The 24,275-nt window shown below is 40.7% G+C and overlaps 1 protein-coding gene and 1 non-coding gene across 9 annotated transcripts in view; both read left to right on the forward strand.

Annotated features, from left to right (window-relative positions):
* LOC125051499 (uncharacterized protein CG43867) overlaps positions 1 to 24,275 on the forward strand; it is a 315,007-nt gene that overhangs the window by 139,717 nt on the left and 151,015 nt on the right. The gene's annotated exons all lie outside the window — the stretch shown is intronic.
* On the forward strand, positions 14,623 to 14,739 carry LOC125052083. The gene has a single exon (XR_007117399.1). It is a non-coding gene; the product is annotated as a U5 spliceosomal RNA (small nuclear RNA).

Below are 24,275 nucleotides of genomic sequence, written 5' to 3' on the forward strand. Positions count from 1 at the left end.
GCCTCACTGCTCACTGCTCGTTGAGAAGCCACAGCTACGCATTCCAGGAATATGTGGGTCACTGATTCCTTTGCGCTAAAACAACCTGCACAAGGGACTGTCTGTCGCGCCAAGAACAAAGACATGTTTATTAAAGGGGCAGTGGTCCATAATCCAGTCATTATTTTGAGATGAATTCTGTTGAGGCTTAGAAGTCGCTTTGTCTTTAGGTTTACTGCTGGCATTGCCATTTTGGACTGCCTGCAGTCCGCGTTTGCGACCAATGGTGATTTTTAAGTACTGTGATGGATCTTTGGCGAATCAAGGTTCGCACTTGCAAGATCCTCCATGTAGAAATCTAATCTATATTTTACCAGTACTGTTAAGGTTTTACACGACGAAAAGTATACCTATGTATTTAATTATACGACTAAATGTACTTGGTGCGAACTGTAGTAGATTTGTACATAATATATCATATATCTTGTCCTCTAGTGGCTTCAGCGTGCGATTCTCATACCTAAGGTCGTAGGTTGGATCACCGGCTGTGCCAACGGACTTTCTTACTATGCATTTAACATTTGCTCGAACTGTGAAGGAAAACATCGTGAGGAAACCGACATGTCTTAGACCCAAAAAGTCGACGTCGTGTGTTAGGCACTGGAGGCTGATCACCTACTTGCCTATTATAGATTTAAAAATTATCATGAGACAGATTCAGAAACCTGAGGCCAAGACCTAAGAGGCTGTAGTGCCACTGATTTACAGTGGCCAGCCGTGCCTATCTTTTTTTTATATTTTACCTGGCCAATAAATAAATGGAGACTGCCAAAAATCTATTCCTATTCAAAAAGAAAAATTGCATAATTATTTTACCAACCAATTTAATTTGCCTTTACTGGGTCAAAGAAACTTGAAGAAGCTTTAGATTTACGTTACTAGTTCAACATTAACCCATTACATTCCTCGTTCCTTAAAAACACAATTTTAATCACATCTATTAATTTCCTGAGGTTAAAGAGAAACTCATTACTGTAGCCAGCACGGTAATCTAGGATTACACGGTCCAAGTAATTTTCCTTTCACAAAGCTCCCGTATTTTACTTCACTCTAAGTAGGTATCAACATTGCCCCAGTAATTACTAGAGGCTAAACCTTAAGAACCGAATACTCTGTTAAACGTCCCGGCGGGGTAAACCATACATTATCACCTCTCACGTTTGACCCTTTAAAACCTTCACCGCCTTATACTTCTAAGTTGCAATGGGAGGTCATCTTACACTGGTTTTAAAAACACTGGACGATCTAAAATAAATCAAAGGGATGTTAAGATCCTCAACTAAGACATGGGATTTTTTTCTTTATTTCGTCGTAGTAAGAGTCAATTTCCTGTAAGCGGATGGTACTAAATAAATCAATTTGTAACTTGTACCCAAAATACTTGACTTACGAAGTTTAAGGACGATTGTTTGCATATCTTTAGCTTCAGCAATTTGACAAGGAGTTGGAGTGGGACGAATATAGAAGATCTTAACTGAATTGGGAATAGTTTCTGGATCTATTAGAGTTCTAGACTTTAAACGGAATCTTAGATTCAATTTTAAAAGTTGTAATTTCCAAATAATCACACAAATTTTTGACGAATGTTAAAAAATCATATTTTTTTATTATATATACTTTTTTTGTTTAAAAGTGAATCATTAAATTTAGTTATAACAATAAAATATTCATATAGGTATATATATTATATATACATTGTGTTATGTGAGAGAGAATCGTAGAAAATTAATTGATATATGTTAGTTAATTATAATTTTTTGTTTAATTTTGTATCACTTCGTGTTTGTTATGTTTATAAGTGTTTGTCACATTAAATCTTTTATTTTATTTTCCTTGTACCAATGTACCAGTATGCTGAGCAAGCTTTTATAAAAAAATAACTTTAATGATCACTTATTGGAAATATAAACCTTCGGGTTACTTACGCTACTAAAGAAGCCCTGAAACCTTTTAGGAAAAGTAGGAAACACAAAAAACTTATCAAAGAGCAGTGAGTTAAGTTCAAAGCCGACCGAATTGTTTGGTAACTAAATACTGTCTTGGGAAAATACAAACGTTTAAGCCCACAAAAGTTCTCAAGATAAGTTTAAAATATTCTTACGATATAAATAAAAAAGAACTTTTGGGATCGGCATTAACAATTAACATTTGAAAGTTGCCCATTTGTTTATACAAAAGAAGGTTGTTTTTTATAACTGTTATAACATCACTTGGTGTATGAACTGCTCTTAGGGTAAGATGGATCAGAGTCAAGACTGAGCGCTAATAATCCAACACGACAAGGTACGTTGAGTTGGTAGTATGAGTTGTTACCATGGTAACCATGTTCGCAGACAGAAGGAATAAACGCTCTGGTAACCATACTAACTTAACTTAGAAATATGACGTACGTAAAAATGTTTTTTATAGGCTTCTGGCCAGGAACGAACAGAGTCAATTAAAAGAAGTGTTAATCACCGCATGGACACCTGCAATGCTTGAAGACTTGCGGAAGCCACTTTTATTGCCAGTTCTTCTCTTCCGTTCTACGTTCTTGATTTGAGAACTGGCAGTAAATGTAAAATTAGAAGCATTTAATGTATATTTCTTTATTGACGTTCATAAGTGTACATTGTGTTACCTATATGAATAAATGATTTTGACTTTGACTTTGGAGTGTTAACGCCTTTGGGGGATTGCTACACTTATATTATTCGTTCACAAAACATAAATAACCTAGACAATACGGAAATAGACATCTGTCAAAGTAGACATGCGGAGAAATTGGATGTGCCAAAATTTTATCTGGAATTGTATATATAATAATTATAGATAATAATTTACCAAAAACATTAAAATATCTTCCTACTAGACTTTATAAAAATTGACTTAATGCACTACTTTTGGAAAAAATATGTTATTCTGTTAATGATTAATTGCGTGAAACATTTTAATTAATATAAATTTAATAACGTTATAATATATTTTATTAATATGATATTTTATCTATACGAATAACATAAGAATGGACTATTATATGACTCAAAATATAGCTTCTGTGTATAATTCCTTTTACGAGAAATTTGCACGCCATTATGTGTAGCAGAATGTGCGAACTTTAGGTTCTTGCAAATAAATGATTTTTTTTTTTAGAAATCATATCGGTTCGAAAATACCTTTATTGCCAACTGGTTCCACAAAGATGTGATGCGCGGCAGAATGTGCTTAAATGGCTGTATTGTGGAACGCCAGGTGTCGTTTTAAATTAAATCTCGTAGCTGATTTTTTGTTTAAGTTTTATTGAGATATATTAGGATATAATACTATGATTTAAAACTATAATTGAAAAAATAAATCAGTAGAGCTACAACCTTTTTTAGGTCTGGGCCTTTGTTAATAGGAAAGTAGGTGGTCAGCCTCCTGTGCCTGACGCACATCGTCTATTTTTGGGTCTAAGGTTAGCCAATTCCCTCACGATGTTATCATTCACCGTCCAAGCGAATGTTAAATGCGCACATAGAAAGAAAGTCCATTGGTGCACAGCCTGGGATCGAACCTACGACCTCAGGGATGAGAGTCGCACGCTGAAGCCACTAGGCCAACACTCCTCCAGGAAAACAAAACTATGATTACTAACAGATATATTTAACCATTAGTAATACTTTATCTTTGAGATGATTTGTCTAAATACATGTTACACTGTTCAGTTTGATTAAAATGCTACGTTTAAACCAGTATAAATTGACCTACGGAATACCCCAACAACACTATTATTCTACCCTAGTAAAACCATACCGTAAATACCAGGGCAAGCCGTTGAGCAAGCTTAGCTAGAAATCTTTATTAATAGAGAAGGGTGAGTGACACAGACGGATGCAACGTTTCATCCTTGTATATGTTAGGATTACAAGGTTCGGGTCTTTCGGAAAATGTTTCTAGGAAAGAAATTCCATACGTTTTAAGCAACGCCTGATTTTGTCAAGCATGCCTTTTGTTATAAGCACGCTAATCTGAATTAGATGTAATTAACCAATCAGTTTTGTGTTTGATAGGCCATTAACCGAAAAAAGCTTGAAAAGTCATATTGCTAGAACGCGAGATAGAAGATGTACGCTGGAAATAACAGAATGAACTCCAGTCCAATTTTCCTAATGGAAAAAGATGTAAAGGACGATAAAAGAAGAGATTGACAGATCTCACAGATGACATAATAGAATTAGACCACTAAAAATAAATCTAACATAAATTTATACTAATACAACTAGTGCTAATATTAAGGAATGCAAACTAACCAAATGTTGTATGGATTAATAAAGCTTTAATAATAACAATAATAATATATTTTTAATGGAATCTCGCTGTTGGCCTTAAGGGCCTTTACAACTTTGCTCGGGCTGTTTAGCAAACGTAGCTCGGCCGGAATAGGCGTTTTCCGCGTTTAACGAAAGGGCGTCTCCTGCGAGACTCGGACCTCGGCTTGGGCCGTCGCGGGGTGGTCCATCACCTACAGGGCGGAAGCTAACTATTAATTTAAGCACCTATCAACCCAGTCGTTCTACGTAGAAACCAGTACCACTATAAACTTCTCTTCCTGGTCTCAGATGCCTTCTGTGCCTGACATACGCCTCGTCTTAGTCGCATGCCGATCTCCTCACAATTTTCTTCATACGAGCGAGTGTTAATTGCGCACATAAAGTGCACAACCTCACGGTCGAGACCCATACTAAAGCTATGCCAACACTGTTCTGTTTAAAAACAAAGTTTTCCTTTAAAAACCATTATATTGTGGGCCATTAAATAATAATTTGTTTTGCGATTTCTTAAACATATTATTTTAAATCGTTACATTTTAAATCACGTCCAAATAAAAATATAATTTATCTTGTCTCTGTGTATTTGCTAACACGGCTAATCATAAAATCCGCCATCTTGTTTGTCAATAAGTTCCGAGTTTTGAGATTTGTTTACACATCACTTCATTGTATTAATAGAAATATTTTTCAACCTCCTCATGGTCATCGAGTCATCTTAAATCGTATAATAAATAACGCGTTAAATTTTACTTATTACATTTTGTAAGAATATAGAAAGGTTCTCGTAGGGGTCCATAATCTCTTCGTATATCTAATTCTGACCGTTCAATGTATTTTTACTGAAATATGGATTACAGGAAATCCTATTTATCCCACTCATTATGTCAGGCTTTTGAAGGAATACGTTTTTGTTTAAGGTAAAACCAATCAATTCAATAAAGCATTCGTTAAAGTCAAACTGGCTGTTTTGGAGTGAAAGTACAATTTATATGAATTAGTAAGTTTTTATTACCCAAATATACTATTTTGTTAATCATTACTAATTTCATTACATACTAAATTAAGATAGATGTTGCATTACGAATTTTTATATCATTAAATTGCGCACTTAAACCGATTGAAATCTGAATTCGTTTGAATTTCGAACTTTTATAGAATCCAATATGCTAGCTTTAAAAATGTGAAGTAATTTTTACATATACCCTGGTTTATGACATGGCAATATTTTCAGATTCCGTGGGAGCAATCCCAATCGAACTTTTCATATTGCACTTGGAAACGTCGAATTCAAATGTAACCTCGATAAAAATTTATTTTTTAAATCTCAGACGCTTTTTCCCCTACTGTTCGTCCTCACCTATTACATAATTTTTTATTCTGATTGGAGATTTATAATAAAGAAGAAAGCGATTGGGATTATGAATTATAAGTTTATCGCCACAATCTGACTTGGGCTAGCTTTGTAATTTAATTGTGTAATAAAGTTTTTTTTTTTAATGTAATAGGAGGCAAACGGGCAGGAGGCTCACCTGATGTTAAGTGATACCGCCGCCCATGGACACTCACAATGCCAGAAGGCTCGCAAGTGCGTTGCCGGCCTTTCAAGAATTGGTACGCTCTTTTCTTGAAGGACCCTAAGTCGAATTGGTTCGGAAATACTTCTGTGGGCAGCTGGTTCCACATAGTGGTGGTGGTGCGCGGCAAAAACTGCCTTAGAAAACAAAGTTAGTTTATATTGTTTTAAAATTTTAACCATCTAGAGGTTTATAAATACTATAAGCGGTATATACAGGGTGGCCAAAAAGTCGTGGATCAAACGGAAATAATCTAGTGGATATTATGAAAAAGATACAGGATGTAGATATTTTCGAATTTTAATAAGAATTACTTAGTAAAAAAAAGTCAATTTTCTTATAAAAACGTAAAATAAATTATAACTTTACAGGTGTTGAGCTTAGAGACCTCCCGTAGAACAATTTTTTGCACCTGATGACCTCATCTATCCCCTATTTGCGTTTGATCCTCGACTTTTTGACCATCCTGTATAAGTAATATAAAGACAATTTAAAATGCACAGTTATTTGAAGTAATATTTTACACTGAAAAAATTATAGCAATGAACATAAAAGTGACAAACGCTACTACCCTATCTGAAAATAGTAGTAGGAGCCGATTTTCGATTCGAAACGTTTTCACATATGGGAGTAGATCTTTATTCCACGTGACCAATACTTTAAGACTTCTGGAGTGGGGCTCACAAGTCACAGCTAAGAGCTGAACTGCGAAAGCCTTTCAGATTGCTAAGTAAAGTTCCGATTTCACTTCCTATGCGCGTTCAGTATTGACGTATTCTTCAGTATCGATGGCTATAGGAATATGTAGGTTGGAGACTAGAAATCAAAACGGTTGAATGCGATACAAATATATGATCATAAACTAATAATAAACGTCATTAATAATACTATACAACCTTTTTGGTCTTAGACCTAGTCCTAGATGTCATTTGTTTTTTCAACTTTCTGTGCTTGACACTTGAATTATCGGTGTACCGTACCAGCGTTTTAAATACGTTTTATTGCACATAGAAAGTCGATTGGTGCACGCCAGGATTCTACCTCATGAATGAGACGCACGTTGAAGCCACTAGGCCAACACTGCTCAGTTTTAAAAAACACACATTTGTTATATACTATAATATATAAACATACACTTGAAATCATTTATATTATACTGTATTAACTGTAGCTACGCATTTATAGTGTTTAACGACCGAACCCAATAACCTATCTCAATCCATTTTTAACCATCTGAGATATAAATCTTAATCCAAATGTTGTAACAAGTGTGCCAAAACCAATCGACGGATTGTAATAGCCATCTGTCGATACAAGCTATCCATGGGAGGTCGGATCGGTGTCTGTGGATAGAAAACAATCTGAGAATGAAATACCTTTGTATGAAAATGACAGTTGACAAAAGCTCGATTTCAACAGTTAATTATTTTAACAGATTTTAACTTACACTAGTTTTAAAAAAAATTAAAAAAGCTGTTAGTTATGTTTTAAACATAGTCATGTATATTTTAATATTATTTGTACGGTTTTATTTGTTTTACATTGAGTATCAAATATGAGTGTAAACTCGGTAAAATGGAACGACAAAGAGCATTTTATCCGTAACCATCCGGTTTGCTTATTGGGATGCAGATAGAAGATCGATCGACTGTCACGGTCTGATCTCATTATTGATTAATTATTGGGTTCGGGCGTAAAACGATTTGTGTTTTGTTTTTATTATACTGATTTGATTAAATGATTTTTTAAATCTTGTTTTGGATCATATAGATCACTCAAAATAATTTTGTTTAGCTCCTAAAGCGCGTGCTTTAATTGATTTCCTTCTGCGTGTTTCTAGATTTAAAATTACTCGAACTCTTGGCAGATATATTTAAATAAATAAAGTAAAATTGTTGGCATACAAAAAACTAACACGAGCAATTCATTAAGGCACACGTCATTAATGTCGTCACATCACAAGACAAAATTTGAATAAGGTCAGGCTTTTTCATTACACCGACGGATGCTCCTGAATATTTATGTAATGTATCTCATTTCCTCTCGACATTCGCAATATGACTGTCCCTCTCTAAGCCCAGCCTATGAAAGTCAATTTTGTGTCTTTTGTTTTCATAGTACCGTAAATTAGTATGAGGCATTCGTTTGAATTAATTCGAATTTCGAATTTTGGTTTAAAGTTGAAGTCGGAGGGAAAGTTCATCTTTACAAAGACATTATTAAGAAAACACGTGTAGCGTACAAATTAATATTTAAATTATTATTAAATTTAGCGTTTTATATACGATTAAAAAATATCCTATCTGTGTAAAATTTATTTCTACTTAGAGCAGTGCCACGCCCCACAAGGGGGCAGTTTGATTGTTATACTCTTTTCTTAAAGGAGCCTAATTCGAATTTCGTTCGGAAATTCTATGGTGGGCAATTGGTTCCACGTAGTGGTGGTGCGCGGCTAAAACTGCTTTAAAAAACGCTCAGTTGTGGAACGACTACGGAATTCCACCACCTCGATGTCCGATGATGAAATTAATTATAAAGTGCTGCTGATTCGACTTAGGATCCTTCAAGAAAAGAGCGTACCAATTCCTTAAAGGCCGGCAACGCACTTGCGGCAATGTCAATGTGAGTGTCGATGGGCGGCGGTATCACTTAACATCAGGTAAGCCTCCAGCCCGTTTGCCTCCTGTTACATTAAACAAAACGTACCAAAAACACCCACCTAATAGGATATTTGTACCATTTTTATTAATAAACTTATTAACTTTATACATTTCATTCCCAAGGTCAATTAATACAAATAAAATACATTAATAAATAATTTTAAGTGCATGTATTTAACAACATTCAAAAAGAAAACACTTAAATATTTTCACATACAGTAATTTCTCTTCCAAGAAGCGAACAAAGAAATCTACTGTTCAATTCGAAACAATGTCAAATGTGAATGCTATACAATAAGCTTTTACGTTCGGCGCTGCATCTAAAACTATTTGCATTTCAAGAGGACTTTTCAGCTGCGAAATCAACGGGTATATTAATTAAATGCCTAAATTGTAGAAAACTTTTTTAATGTAAAGAGGTTTTAAAACCTATTTTTCGATTATTTATGTAGTTAAGAATTGTTTTAATTATGTTTATTAACTTTAAACATTTAATTAAATAATTCGAAATTCGAATTAACTCAAACAAATGCCTCATACTAATTTACGGTACTATGAAAACATGAAAACATTTAATTAAATAATAACTAAACAATACGATTTATTGCTACTAAAGACTAATGGCCGATTTACATTATCTTAGTGTTTAGGAGAGTGCTTTAGGATAGTACTTTAGTTGAAACGTGTAAACGCTACTTGCTTTAGTACGGTTCTACTTGACTTTCAAGTTGAATCAAAATAGAATCGCTTTTTATTTTTGTTTCAAGTGATACCCCTCCCACGCCCGCGCACCCCCCGAGATATTCCCTCGTTGTGTGTAAACACGTAATTTAGTCAAATCTTTAGGAGAGTGCATAAGTGCCGTGAAACGCGTGCGTGTTTTTTGATTTTTAAAGATGGCTAAATGGTCGGACGATACAACTATCAAATTTGTGTCTGAATATGTTGTTCACGAATGTTTGTGGAACGTTAAAAACAATTTATACAAAAACAAACAGGCTAGGCATTCGGCATACACTGCCTCAAAAGAAGCTATTTTGTTTATTTATTTCGAATAAAATCTCGTCTTCTATTTGTTCCATAACTACAGTTAGTATTTTGCGTAGAATAGAGCGTATTTGCCGACGTCGTTGCGCGTTCATTGTGGCGCTGTAATGATACTCTACTGGAAGAAATGTAAACGTTCACTCGCAACGCACTAAAGCACTAAAGAACTTGCCTTTCAACTTGTACTAAAATACTCTCCATAAACACTAAGATAATGTAAATCGGCCTTTAGACCCAAAAAGTCGCGTCGGCGTGTGTCAGGTACAGGAGGCAGATCACCTACTTGCCTATTAGATTGACAATTGATCATGAAATAGATTCAGAAATCCGAGGCCCAGACCTAAAAAAAATTTATAATTAAATAACACTGATACGGCTTTTGTTTTGAGCCCTCTTTCTACTTTTTCTAGCGTAAAAGTCAACGATTTCATTTAGATTATTATTTAATATTTCGATTTGAAGAGACAATAACACTTTCAAACTTTGAAATGTGATCGATCATGAAATTTTAAAAATGGAACTCATCCATAATAATTGTGAATAATCGCATAAGTGCATCGTTCGACAGGAAGTTCCGGAGCTAAACGGAAGTTACGTCATATTGAAAGTTTTATAGTTTCAACTTTTAATATATTCGTCGAATATTTATCGCTATATGTTTTTTTTAAATTTAATAATATACTCACCGGATATAAAATACGCACAGCAATATAACTGTATATGTATCACCAAAACTGGTAATAGTTATTTGACTGAATTAAAAATCATATTTTTTTTTGCCACATGGAATTTTCCCTGGTCAATTCATACTTATGTATAAATTAGAGAAGCCACTGAGTACTTTAAGTTTTCTAAAAAAGCCAAGTCGAACAATTGAGAGTAGAGAGAAGAGAACCTTTTTTTTAATGAGGTGAAAATGCGCTTACGCAGGCTCGCGCCATAAATGTCGAGCTTGATGCAGGGACTGTGGGGCTGGGTCTACACTCAAAGCCCTCTCCTATTCAGAGGGTTAGCGACACTCTACCTGAAAACACCTCAGCCCTCCACACGCCCTTAAGATGGGCCCTCGGGATCGCTAAAGCATTCAACCTAAGGGCTTAAATCCGTCATAGACCTCAATCAAGTCCTGCGGTTCAGGGCTACTCCAAAGCGAGAAACTACTAATAAACTAACCTGCTTTTTTATGGTTGGGAAATAAATTTACAGACCCTGCCGGGGCAGCTTTTAACAGTGACGCGGGGAGTTTGGGTTTCCGTCTGTGAGGTGCATTGGACCCACTAAAACCGAACAGCCCCATTTGTTTGCTATGGACGAGAAGCGCAGTAACAGTTTCCCTTAATCCGCGTCCATCATGAGCGTCTGTTGTGCGATATTCCACGGGCCGCAGCTGTCAGCCTCCACCAAAGCTTTCACTATGAAGGGAAGCGACAGATCCAATCCAAAGGTGGCGGTTCGGGAGCTACGTCCAGAGCTCCACACCGGACGACGGGAGGAAATCTAAACTAACCGTTTTTTTTTAATTGTTAGGAAACCACTTTCCACACCCCCGCGCTGGCGCAATTAACCTAAACTAACCTATCCTAATTTATAAGCAACATGTCTCATATTTAATATCTAGTAGACTCGGCCAAGAGTTGCTGTGGCTAAGATTTTTGTTATATTACATAATAGTAAACTATTTAAGAGAAACGGCAGGAGAACACCAATCCACCATGCTTTTTTGGTGGTTATGCCAGTAAATTGTAGCTTATGTGAAACGTTGGTATTTATTTTGATAAGGATCATACCTAGGTATGAATAAAGAGCCTTTTCTAGCGGTGGTATTTTAATAAAAAAAAATTCATAAAAGGGTGCTTTTTATGACGTAACTATAAAAGATAGAGACATGCTGCCGTGACATTTTTTATAGACAGTGATGTGTCCTAAAAAATTGTAATACATTATTTTGTTCTATCATTATTAGTTTTCGCAGCGCACGCGATTGAAGGAAGTTTTTTGTTTATTTTTTTACACCTCGTATAAATTATTCAAGTCTTAGTAAGCATCCCTATTTTTTTTTAAATAAAACATAGCCTATGTCAATCGGGAATAGTGTAGCTTGCCAACGGTGAAAGAATTTTTGAAATCGGTGCAGTAGTTTCGGAGCCTATTCATTTCAAACAAACAAAAAATCAAATCTTTCCTCTTTATAATATTAGTATAGATAACGAATTTTAATAATAATTTAACTAGCTAAAACGAAATAAACGATTACCTACTTATTTCTTATATACTAATGTCTGAATAACAAGCCGTCAATTCCAGAAAGTCTTGCAAATATAGAATTTTTGTTATGACAAGTCATAATAGCCGGCCATTACTACACCCTATATATTCCAACAAAAGCATCTCCCCTTTAATTAAACCATTGTTGCACATACAAACACGTAATGGAAAGAGGTTTGTAAGAAACTCTCTGATAATTGATTTTCTTGTCTTCCACAAGTATTAAATGATGGGGGAGATGCTTTGTGTACTCAAAATAATATTGCTTCTAGGAAAATTAAAATATACACGTTTGCAATAAAAAAAAATGTGTGCGTTTACACACGTAAGAAGAGAAGCTTCTTTATGACCTTATTTTTCGAAAAATGAACTACTACATGCAACTTTACAGAAATTGATTAAATAAAGTACAATTAGATAAACTATAGGGAAAATGTGACGCGTAACCGAAAAATGTGACGGTAAATTTTTTTCCAACGCCGATAACGAAGTTTCACTTCTAAAAAATAAAAAAATCAGCGGCGCTACAAAGTTTAAGGTTTTTCTAATAGGCAAGTAGATTATCAGGCTTCTGTGCCTTACACACACTTTTTGTGTGTTTGGCATGCAGGATTCGTCGCCATACTTTCCTTGATCAAGTTAAATGCACAGCCGAGGATCGATTCTAACCATTTAAACTTAAAACATTCCAGTATATCTTCAGGGCAGTCGCAATCGCCTTCAAAGATTTTATTGATTTCCGTCAGGTTCTTTTAGTAAAGGGATCAATGAACTACCTATAAGATGGCAGAAGTGCTGAGATAGCAGTGGTACATACTTTGTTTAATTAAATATATTCCATTTAAAAAACTCCCATACAAAACGCCAATTTCATATGTAAGGACCTAATATATTGGTTGCCAAATGCAGACGCTTATTTATTTTTGTGTTCATTAATTTGTATTTATTGTTTTACTTTGATAAAATCATAAATTAAGTTTAGCTAATCAGTAACACGAAATTCATTGACTGTTCGCCGAGTCAGCTTGTATGAATGGAAACACTTTGATACTTTGTAGGAAATGGATTCAAAAGTTTGTATGAAGATGACACTCGAAAAGTATCAAAGGCTTTTGTAGATCTGAATGATTGTACACGTTTACTGGTTTGGCGAAATAATTAAATAACATTGTATTATTACTATTACTAGTGATATAGCTGAGTTTTAATCACTGATAAAGAGTGGTTTTAAGAGCTTTTTGATAGTTCTGTTGGCCTAGAGCCGCTCATGCCTGAGGTCTTAGGTTCGATACCCAGTTGTGCATCAATCTACTTACTTTCTATATGCGCATTTGAACAGTGAACGAAAACATCGTGAGGACACCGATTTGCCTTAGACCCAAAAAGTCGACGGCGTGTGTCAGGCACAGGAAGGGATCACCTATGAAACAGATACAGAGAGTTGAGGCCCAGACCTAAAAAGGTTGTAGCGCCGCTTATTAATTTATACGACCTTCCCGGTATTATACGTTTTGCATGATGTTACTTTATGTAGTAAAGATGTACCCCATAACAATGTATCCCAGAATGGTCCGCTTGCTAGAATGTACCAGTATTATATAATTATATATCTTGATCTTATAATATATAAGTCCGTGTGTTCTAATGTTGATATTATTCTCAATAGTATTTATCAATTTAAAAAGATTATTCGCGGTGAGGCCTTGCAACCTCAATAACTTAATTTTTTGTCATTAAATTTAATATATGTACATATTATATACTGTATGTAATGTTAATAGTTAGTAAACCAGCACTGAAGATTCCACTAAAATGCTGTGTACAGATATAATTGGACTTCAAGTTTACAAATGTTGTATAGTGTGTATTAACTGTATGTATTTAACCAATCTGTTTTCGGTTTCTGTACCTAAAATGTAAAAATAAAATAAATAAATATATCAATAAACCATTTTGTAAAACGCATCTTAGGACAAAATATACATAGAATTTGGAATTTCAAAGTATGCATGTTGCATTTTTTTAGCAATGCATGCCATGGAACTACACAACCTCATTCCACCATCCCCTTTCAAACACCGCTCGTCTAGAAGCACGCCGGAGTTTCTCCCCTTCGTTGTTGACACCCCCAGGTGCCACACTGCACGATTTAAGTCGTCGTTTCTTGTAAAAACAGCATAGGAATGGAATTCCTGTCTCCCTTTCATCTCTTCCCTAGACGATTTAATATGGGCTCATTTAATCGGTGATTAAATAGGCATCCTTCAATAGACCACATCTCACTTAATATCAGGAATTGCGGCAAAATTGTGGTGTGTGAAAAAATACCACCAAAAAAATTTCATGTACAAAATATTAGTTTTATCATCATGATTTTTTATTTAAAGAAAAAACTTTTTACCGGATTAAAGTTATGTATTATTTAACATAATTTTAAATTTAAAATAATACATAACTTTAATCCGGTAAAAAGTTTTTTCTTTAAATTTGTAAAGGTTATGTCAATCAAAGACAATACTATGATTTTTTATGATAATCTATTAACAACAGTGTTAATAAAACATTTACCACCGCCTCTTACCTGGCATTAAAAACGTATAAACGAACATTGGTCCCTGGTACATTGTTAGAAAAAGAAGTTTAACGTCACCGATAGATGTCGCTGTTTATTAAAAATGTAAATCTAAAACGCGATAGCAGTTGAATTCTGACTTCATATATATAGTCTACATATATTTCTGTTCGTCACTCTGGTTTCCCTTCAAAACGTATAAATCTTTCGCCTTTTACTAAAGATTTCCGTGGAGGGGGACACTCAAATGAGTCTAACTCAATTTTTGACGCTTTGCCTTGTGCAAAGTTTATAATACATTTATATCAATTTCTATTATAATCTATATAATCTGTACTTTGTAGAGTAATTTAAAGTGTCTACTCTGTCTAAAAAATAATCTATTTTTTTATTAATCGATTTTTTCCTAATTTTTGAATTAATTTCAAAATAAACACCCTAAATATTTTATTATTGATGGTTTTTTTTAATTAAAAATAAACAATACAAATTAACGTTTAAGAATAATCAAAATCGAAATTAACTAAATCTCGTTTTGATAGATTTTAGGTGAAATTTGATAAATACTGAGTGTAGCACATTGCAGTATTTTTGTTGTCTTTTTAATAGTATATATTAAAAAGACAATCTTGTGCTGTTGGATAAATTTATTTTACTTTTAAAAAGTAAGTAAAAGGCGAAAGATTTATACGTTTTGAAGGGAAACCAGAGTGACGAACACCTCCATTGCTTTTGTTACACACTCCCTCTAGAGGGGTGTGTTTAAGCCCGTTCGGGGCTATGCCCCCTTCGGGTGGAGTGACTTCTCGCGCCCTGCTAATACAGGGCGGTACGGGGTCGAGGTTTCTCCTCTTGATGGGGGCTGCAGCGCGCAAGGAGGCGTTGGCCTCAACTCGCTGCGCGCAGCCGATGGGGTCTATTCCGGGGTGTCAAGTCCGGTGGTTTGGGGCCAAGGAGTATTCTCGACTTGGCCCTGGTGTCTCAATGGTTGGTATCGGGCAGCTACGCGGCTCGCGGTCAAGCTCCGCTGGGTGAGACCCCCGGTAGCCCCGGGGGAGGCCCAGCGAGGCGACCAGCGGTCGTAGCCGCGGTTGCTGCCCTGGTGTCACGTCCGGTGGTTGGGGTATCCGCGGAGAATAGCTCACGCGGATACCTGTATTTGTCTGGTGGCCTGGAGTGCCACGGCGCGATGTCCTTGAGGTGGGGATGTTGAGAGGCGTCCGCTCGATCAAACATCCCCTTGGCGAGCCGTGCGACGAACTCGTCGATTGACTCCATCCTCAAGTCCCGCGCTATGGTGGTGTTCCTAACGTAGCGGGGGGCCCCCACTGCGCGTCGTAGGTTGATGTTTTGTACGGCGCGCAGTCTCTGGCGGTGGGTCTCCTTTGTGTAGGAGTACCACGCCGGTGCCGCGTACGTTAGGTGTGGGCGCACGTACAGTTTGTAGAGCGCGAGCTTGATTCGGAGGGGTAAGTTGCCGTAGAGTAGGGGGTAGAGCGCGTACGTCGCACCCTTGGCTCTCCCTACTGCCCTGTTGACATGGTGCCGCATTGTGAGTCGCCGGTCTATGGTGACCCCTAAATATGTGACCGGCGTCTTCCACGGCACGTCCTGATCCAGGAATCTCAGGGGCGGCGGCAACTTACTCTGGCCAAAGGCAATCGCCTGTGTCTTGTTAGGGTTGGCGGCTAATCTCCACTTTTCTAGCCACTCTGGCAGGAGGTCCAGAGCGCGTTGGAGCTTAACCGCAGCGTGCTTTATGTTTAGGGATGTGGCCACGTACGCCGTATCGTCTGCGTAGAGGGCCAAGGTGCACCCTTCTGGGCACGGGACGTCGTCAGTATACGTGGCATACAGGATTGGAGACAGCACGCTGCCTTGTGGTACACCCGCCGTGATAGGTCGCGGTCTCGACGCAGCCTCTCCCGTCGCTACGAAAAACGTGCGATCAGTGAGAAAGGCGCGGAGCACGGCGACTATGCGGCGGGGCAGTGGAGACTCGGCGAGCTTCAACACGAGGCCATCGTGCCAGACACGGTCGAAGGCCTTTTCCATGTCCAGCATGACGGCTGCGGCCGCGTTCTTCTTGTTCAGGGCCGTGGCTGCAGTGAAGAGCACCTTCGTCAGCTGCAACGTCGTGCTGTGCTCGCCGCGGAAGCCAAACTGTTCGGGCCTTGGCTGCAGGTAAAGTTGGATCCTCTGCAGCAGCAGCCTCTCGAACAGCTTCGACTGCGTCGAGAGCAGAGTGATGGGCCGGTAGCTCTCAGGTCGGGTAGAGTCCTTCCTGGGCTTCGGTATTAGGATCACCTTGCCCTCTTTCCAGGTCTTCGGGAAGTGGAGGGTCCGGAGGATTCCCGTGAAAAGGCGCGCCAGCGCGACAATCCACCTCATCGGCAGATGGCGCAGCGCCTGGTGGGTGATGCCATCCGGTCCTGGGGCCTTCTTCAGCGGCAGTCGTCGGATCGTCTTCCGCACTTGCGATGGCGAGAAGAAGATCCCGGCTTCGTCAGGTGGGATCGGGCTTGACAACCGGGCCTCGACAGCGCTCTCTACCTCAGCCACACGCGTAGGGGATGTCGCGGTGTTCGGCGAGAATTGGCGCTGGAGGTGTTCGGCGAAGATTTCGGCCCGATCGGTGTCATTGTAGGTGATGACGCCGTTGCTGTCATACAGTGGACGCTTCGGCTCTGGAGTCCGGTAGAGACGGCGGCATAATTGGAAGAGGCGAGTAGGCTCTGTAGTGGCCTCTCCCAGAGAGTGCTCCCACGTGCGCCGCGCGTGTGTCGCCAGTTCGGCCTTGACACGCTCGGCGAGGCGGTTCAGCTGCGTCTTCAGCACTGGGCAGCGATTGCGCTGCCACTGCCTCCTGAGTGCGCGCTTCTGTTTTATCAGTCTTTGCACGTGGGGAGCGAGGTCTGGGCGTATGACCTCCGGCGGACGCGTCGTAGTAGCTTCCGCCAGAGCCGCCTGGAGTTGCCGCGTCATGGACTCCGCCATGTCGTCAACGGCGCCTGGTGTCATGTCCGGTGGGCCGGGTGCAGGGGTGTCTCCAATGATGGACTCGAAGGCGTTCCAGTCGGTGACCCTGCAGGTGCGCGCAGGCGGGGATGGTGCCCCCGCGACGATGCACAGCACTGGCTGGTGGTCCGACTGGAATTCGTCCATCAGTACCTCCTGCGCCAGGTGGAGGCCAGGCCGGTTGTGTACCACCAAGTCTATGATGTCCGGCCTGTGGGTGTCTATCCTTGGGTAGTGTGTCGCGTCTTCTGGCCCGCACACGGTGTAACCTCGGGTCTCGGCGTATTGTAGAAGTCGAATCCCCCGCGGGCTGTTGGAGTGCGAGTGCCAGCTGATGTGCTTGGCATTCCAGTCGCCCGCGAGGATTGTTGGCCTCTGTTTGAGCGTGGCCTCCAATTCGGCCGGGATGAAGTTAGAGCCAGGGGGAGCGTAGATGGCCAACACTTCTGTGGGCTGGCCACCCAGTTCCAGCTCTACCCCTAGCGTCAGGATGCCAGTGTGATTTGTGGCCTGGATGGCACGATGAGGAATCCTCCTTCTAATCAGTACCGCCAGGCCACGTATGGGCGCCCCGGTGATCGCCTGGTGCTCTTCGCGGTAGACGAAGTAGCCCGCAGCACTCAGGCGGTCGGTGGAGCGCAAGTGTGTTTCGGAGATGAGCGCCACATCCACGTCTTGGGTACGCAAGATGTGACGCAGGTGGTGGCCTTTTCCCCGAAGGCCTGCGGCGTTCCAGTGCAGGAGGCGTAAGTTCATCTTCTTTGTTTTCTTACGCCTCTACTGCGCCCTCGGCGTCCTGCACGATGATCGGACGGGGGCGGGTATAGGGCGCCCATCAATTCGTTGACCGCCCTGTCAACCGCTTCAACGATCGCCGCCTCAATGGAAGGCGTCAGGCCCCCCAATGGGCCCCCACTGTGGGGGCGTGCGGCTCGCTGTCCGGCGGCTCTGGTGGCTCCATCGGCTGGAGCGGAGTCGGCGGCGGCCCTACTGGGGCCAGCCTCGGCTTGCGCAGAAAACTCCGCGCGCGGGGGGGCGGGGGGTTGCAACCCCCCCCGACCTCTCCTACCTCTGGGGCGCCTGCGCTGACCTCGCAGGGGCTCCGTAGGGTAGGAGATAATGTCTACATCTCGATGGTACGAAACGTGCTGCCCATGGGCGCGCGGCTCAGCCTGCGCATGCGTGCGCGGCTCGTCTCCATGCTTTGCGGGTGCACGGGCAGAAGCGCCAGGTGCGCCATGCGCGCCATGTGCGTCACGCGCGCTCTGCGCGCCATGCGCACCACGCGCGCCCCGCGCGCCACTTGCGCCAGGTGCGCCAGGCGCGCCAGGCGCGCCATGTGCGCCACGCGCCTTCGAGGCGCCCATGCCCCGTGTGGTGTGTGCCACTGTGCCTGCGCGCTTATTGCGCGCCTCCTCCTTTAGCACAGGGCACGTGCTATGGTTCGCCGGGTGCGCCCCCTTGCAGTTGACGCACTTCGGCGTTGCCCCCTTTGGCAGGGGGCAGTCTGTGGCGTGGTGTCCCTCCCCGCACCTCACACAGGCTAAGGCCCGGTGGCATTGGTGCGAAGAGTGTCTAAATCCTTGGCACCGGTGACATTGGGCGGGGCCCCTTTTGCCCCGCCAGGACTCGATCGTGACCCCCGGTATACACAGCAACTCCTTGATGTCATATATAGCGGGGGTGAGGTCGGGGGTGCGGCGCAGAATAACTAGGAAGATACACCCCGGTCTACCCTTCCTGGCGCGTATGGGCTGAGCGTGTTCCGGCTCAAACCCGAGGTCGCGCAGCTCTGTCATGATGGCCTCGGGCTCCGTGTCCGCCGGAACGCCCCGCACTGCCACCTTCAGCTGCCTGTCAGCTGGTAGGGAGTAGGAGAAGTAAACGACGTTGACGCCGCTACTCTCCAACTCCCCAAGGTACCGTTGTACCACACGGTACTCCTCTTCGTCTTCGGGGATGATTTTCAACCCCTGCCCAAAAGCGCGCGCGTTGACCGTGCGCCCGAGCCTTTTTTTCATCTCCCTGACATGTACCGTCCAGTCAGGGAGGGACTCGATCACAAACGGCGGATATTTCGGCTTCGATGCGGCGGGGGGCAGGGGTGCGAGGGGGGGCCGGCGGGCTACTGCCGGCGATGCAGTCGTCGCGGCGTACGAATTCGCCGCGTCTTGAGGCGCTGATTGAGCCGTCGCTTGTGGGGGTGCGGGAGGCACCGTGGTGGGCGTCGTGCCCATGGGCGGGGCGGTCGTCGATAAATCCGTGTCCGCCGTGACCTGCGGCTCCGTTTGAGCCGCCACTTGATGGGGTGCGGGGGGCGCCATGGTGGGCGTCATGCCCATGGGCGCATCCGCCAGGCGACGACGGCTCGGGTCTCTCTGAGACAACGGCGCCTGCGGTTGCGGCGGCATCCGATGGCGGCATATGGCGGGAGATGGCGGCGTCGTCTGTGCGCACATGCGCTTGGGCGCCGTCCCGGCGGCGTCCTCGTAAAAGTCCTGCGGCGGCGGGCGGCGTAAGGAGAAATTATGCGCTCGCCTCGCTTCGGCGAGCGCATTGTGTTCGTCGCTTGATAGCGGCGATGTCATGACACCCTGCTCCAGTAGGCGCCTGCGGGTCTGTGAGAGGTACTCGCACATGGCACGTGCGAGCCCGTCCGTTGCGTACCGGCCTATGATTGTCTGCGCAACAAAAAACGCATCCAACTCATATCCGGCCCGCGCGGATACGGGCTGCAAAGGCCGCAGGTCGCCCTCTAGGTACGCGATCAGCTCTTCAGGATCGCGCCCATGGGCAGGGTTGTCGCCTTGATAAGATAGGTCTGATAAATCTTTACTTACAGGATTTATTATTTGATGAGGTTGAGGTCGGTGCGGGGTGGCGACAAGGGCGCTCTCGTCGTCCGTATACCGCGACGAGAGCTGCGGCCTAAAATCGCCACCGTGGGCACTTACACTTTCACTTAAGTTTATATTTAAATTTACATCCGAGGTCGTACGCGATATTCCGCGTTGGTCACTAATTTCCTCCGCGGGGGAGGGGTTGTGGGGGGCCGCTGCGTCGGGGTATACGCCAGCCGTATACCGCGACGAGAGCTGTTCGTAGGAAATGTTTTTATTTACACTGTCTTCGGCTCCCGGTCCCAGGGCTCGATCGCTACGCGAGCGAGAGTCAAACCTGGGCCGGTCTGCCATACGCGACGCGGGTGTAATTGTGGTTGACGACGGCGGCGGCGGCGCGGCTCCACCGCGCGAGCGGGAGCGTTCTTTGGCGCGCGGGCCAGACTCGTCGCGACGGGATCTTCGCTCCATAACGGGAGCTGGAGTCTGCCAGGCACAGCCTGGACACCTTAGTTTGGTCCGCGCATGCGCATCCCCCGGTGAGACCCGCTGGTGGGAAGCCGGGATAGGCGCAGCACTTTCCTTACCTTGGTGCCGGCGTAGTATTTAGTGCAGGCGGCTCCCTCGTTCGGTGTTTGTTATTATCTTTACTTAATAAAGATTTTAAACAAAACGCGATAAAAGAAAAGGCTCGTGTGCTCAACAGGGTGGCAGACAGCTGTACAGTGACGAACAGAAATATATGTAGACTATATATATGAAGTCAGAATTCAACTGCTATCGCGTTTTAGATTTACATTTTTGATAAACAGCGACATCTATCGGTGATGTTAAACTTCTTTTTCTAACAATGTACCAGGGACCAATGTTCGTTTATATGTTTTTATTGCCAGGTAAGAGGCGGTGGTAAATTTTTTATTACCACTGTTGTTAATAGATTATCATAAAAAATCATAGTATTGTCTTTGATTGACATAACCTTTACAAATTCAAAGAAAAAACTTTTTACCGGATTATTAAATTATGTTAAATAATTGTAAATTTATAATAATACATAACTTTAATCCGGTAAAAAGTTTTTTCTTTAAATAAAAAATCATGATGATAAAACTAATATTTTGTCCATGAAATTTTTTTGGTGGTATTTTGTCACACACCACAATTTTGCCGCAATTCCTGATATTAAGTGAGATGTGGTCTATTGGAGGATGCCTATTTAATCACCAATTAAATGAGCCCATATTAAATCGTCTAGGGAAGAGATGAAAGGGAGACAGGAATTCCATTCCTATGCTGTTTTTACAAGAAACGACGACTTAAATCATGCAATGTGGCACCTGGGGATTTCAGCAACGAAGGGGAGAAACTCCAGCGTGCTTCTAGACGAGCGGTGTTTGAAAGGGGATGGCGGAATCAGGTTGTGTAGTTTCATGGCATTCATTGTTAAAAGTTTATAATACATTTATATCAATTTATATTTTATTCTATATAATCTGTAGAGTAATTTAAAGTGTCTACTCTGCTTTTTCTTTAATATTTAATAATTATTTATTATTTGAAAAATTATTATTATTATTGATTACTTGATAATATAATACGATCATGAAATTAATAGATATATTATGGTCATTATTGTTATAAAAAATATTTTCAAATATGTACCTATAAAAAGTATTTCAATAACTTACATAAAAACGATGTGTACAAGGAGAAAAATCACTAATAAACTGTCAAAGTAACAAAATTCGCGCCAACTATTAATTACTCTGCTGCTACATACACTGCTCGTTTTTATTACTCTAATATTTAAATAGTGATATACGACTTGTATTGGAAGGATTTAAATATAAACCTAATTAAAATTTACCTACAGAATTAGGTCACTGAACTGTGACCGGAATGAAACGGCTATAAACAGTTGTGTGCCAAATCTAAGTTTGTTAAGTTAGGAACGGAATGAATTTCTAGCCTTTTTAAAATATTATTAATTACTAGCTGCCCCCCTGAACTTTGTTCCTACTTAATGTGATTTTACTTAGCCTACCTTTTTAGTACATACCAACATGGAACACTTTGCTATGCTACCCCGGAGACTGTTCGGTTTTCCGGAGTAAAAACTTTTTAGGTTGTTCTGTCAATGTTTCTCTATATAAACCTCAGAGTTCAAGTCATAATTAACAAATAAAAAATTGAGGTTGATCGTAGAGGAGTGAAAATTAAGGGTTGTATGTATTTTTGTATGCTGTATGATAAAAAAATAAAAAATATTTTTTTTGTCTAAAAATATAAAATATTTTTTGGAGAAAACACTTAGGGGTTTAAAAGATAGACAGTAGCCGATTCTCAGACTTTTACTTGTATATTGTATACGATAAGTGATACATAAATGTTTGTTTCTTTATGAGATTTTCACTTTCTCGATCTAGTAAAAGCGTTTCTTAGATCCAGAAATTGTATTACCAAGTCATAAATGAAAAAAAAATTATGACGTCATTTCGATTGATTATGTGATTATATTTTTAAAGTAACTCCGCAACGAAATAAGTACCACATCCACATTTATGTGAGGGTCTCAAACAGTGCTGAAACCGCATGGCAATATATTTGAACCACAAAACATAAATGTATTCTTATATAACGATACAATTTTGTTCCAGGTAAGCAGTCCCACGACAAAATGTATGTACGAATTCCATTGTTCCCAACACTTCAAAAATTGCTTGCACGAGAATGTTGCGAAGGGAATTAAATTACGCGATATCCGATGTTACTGAGTGCAAGATGAAATTCACAAGGTGTACACGCTTTAACGTACAAATTGAAAAAAAATATATACAGTGCCACCCTGTATATATTTAAAAAGTGGTAATAAAAAATCAATTTTCTTATAAAAACGCAAAATAAATTATAACTCTGCAGGGGTTGATCTTAGAGACCTCCCGTAGAAATTTTTTTTGCAGCTGATGACCTTATCTATCCCCTATTTGCGTTTGATCCACGACTTTTTGGCCAACCTGTATAAAGGGGAAGTTTTGTATTTTTCATTCATTACTAAAACTGTGTCACCTTTAGTATGCATCATTATTCTTATTGAACATAGTCTATTTTTATCATAGATATAGATAGAGATCTTAGAGAATACGTAGCCGATTCTCAGACTTACTGAATATGAATATAAAATTTCATAAGAATCGCTCGAGCTGTTTCGGAGGAGTATGGGAACGAACATTGTGACAGGAGAATTTTATATATTAGAAATCCAGCAGACACAGGCCGGCTAGAATGGGTGGATTAACACCATCTGGAGGTTTTAATGGAGAGTGTAACAATAATATAACCTATATTTAATTTGAGCGAAATCTTATATACAAACTTATATTCAATTCTTTCAAAAGGAAAGTTACTGACTTTTAAATGCCTAAACATCTGTTTCGAGTATTGCAATAATAACAATTGAAAAGTAGAAATATATTAAATTTTTAAATTTCTCATTTGTATTTCTTAATCTAGTTTATTGTATAATTCATTTTCTCTTTTATCGTTGTAATGTTTCCCTCTAAATATTGTGCACTTTTGTTATTGATGCACATGCATGTACTATGTTTTGTATGTCGTGTGTTCCCTGTAAGTGTTTGTATGTGTTTGTTTAGTGTGTGTTATTATTTAAATTAATTTATCAAACAAACTGTATAGAACCTTGAAGTTATATCAAATTAGCAGACAAAGCGACAAATTATTTTGTATAATACAATAATATTATGAAAATAGCTTGAGTGAATTATTTCTCATGTCGCAGTAACTTTGAAATGTACTGCGCTGTACGTCTCCCTCCAATTATCAAGAGTCTGTTTGTGCTAAGATTTGCCCCGAAGCGTTCCAAATTCTCTAAATATTTACATTGAAAGCTTGAAAGCTTTGAATGTGCATTGTGCTTGCAGATATAGGAGTTTTGATTGAAAACATCTTCC

The sequence above is a fragment of the Pieris napi genome, chromosome 8 (assembly GCF_905475465.1).
Source record: "Pieris napi chromosome 8, ilPieNapi1.2, whole genome shotgun sequence".
NCBI classification, from domain to species: Eukaryota; Metazoa; Arthropoda; class Insecta; order Lepidoptera; family Pieridae; genus Pieris; species Pieris napi.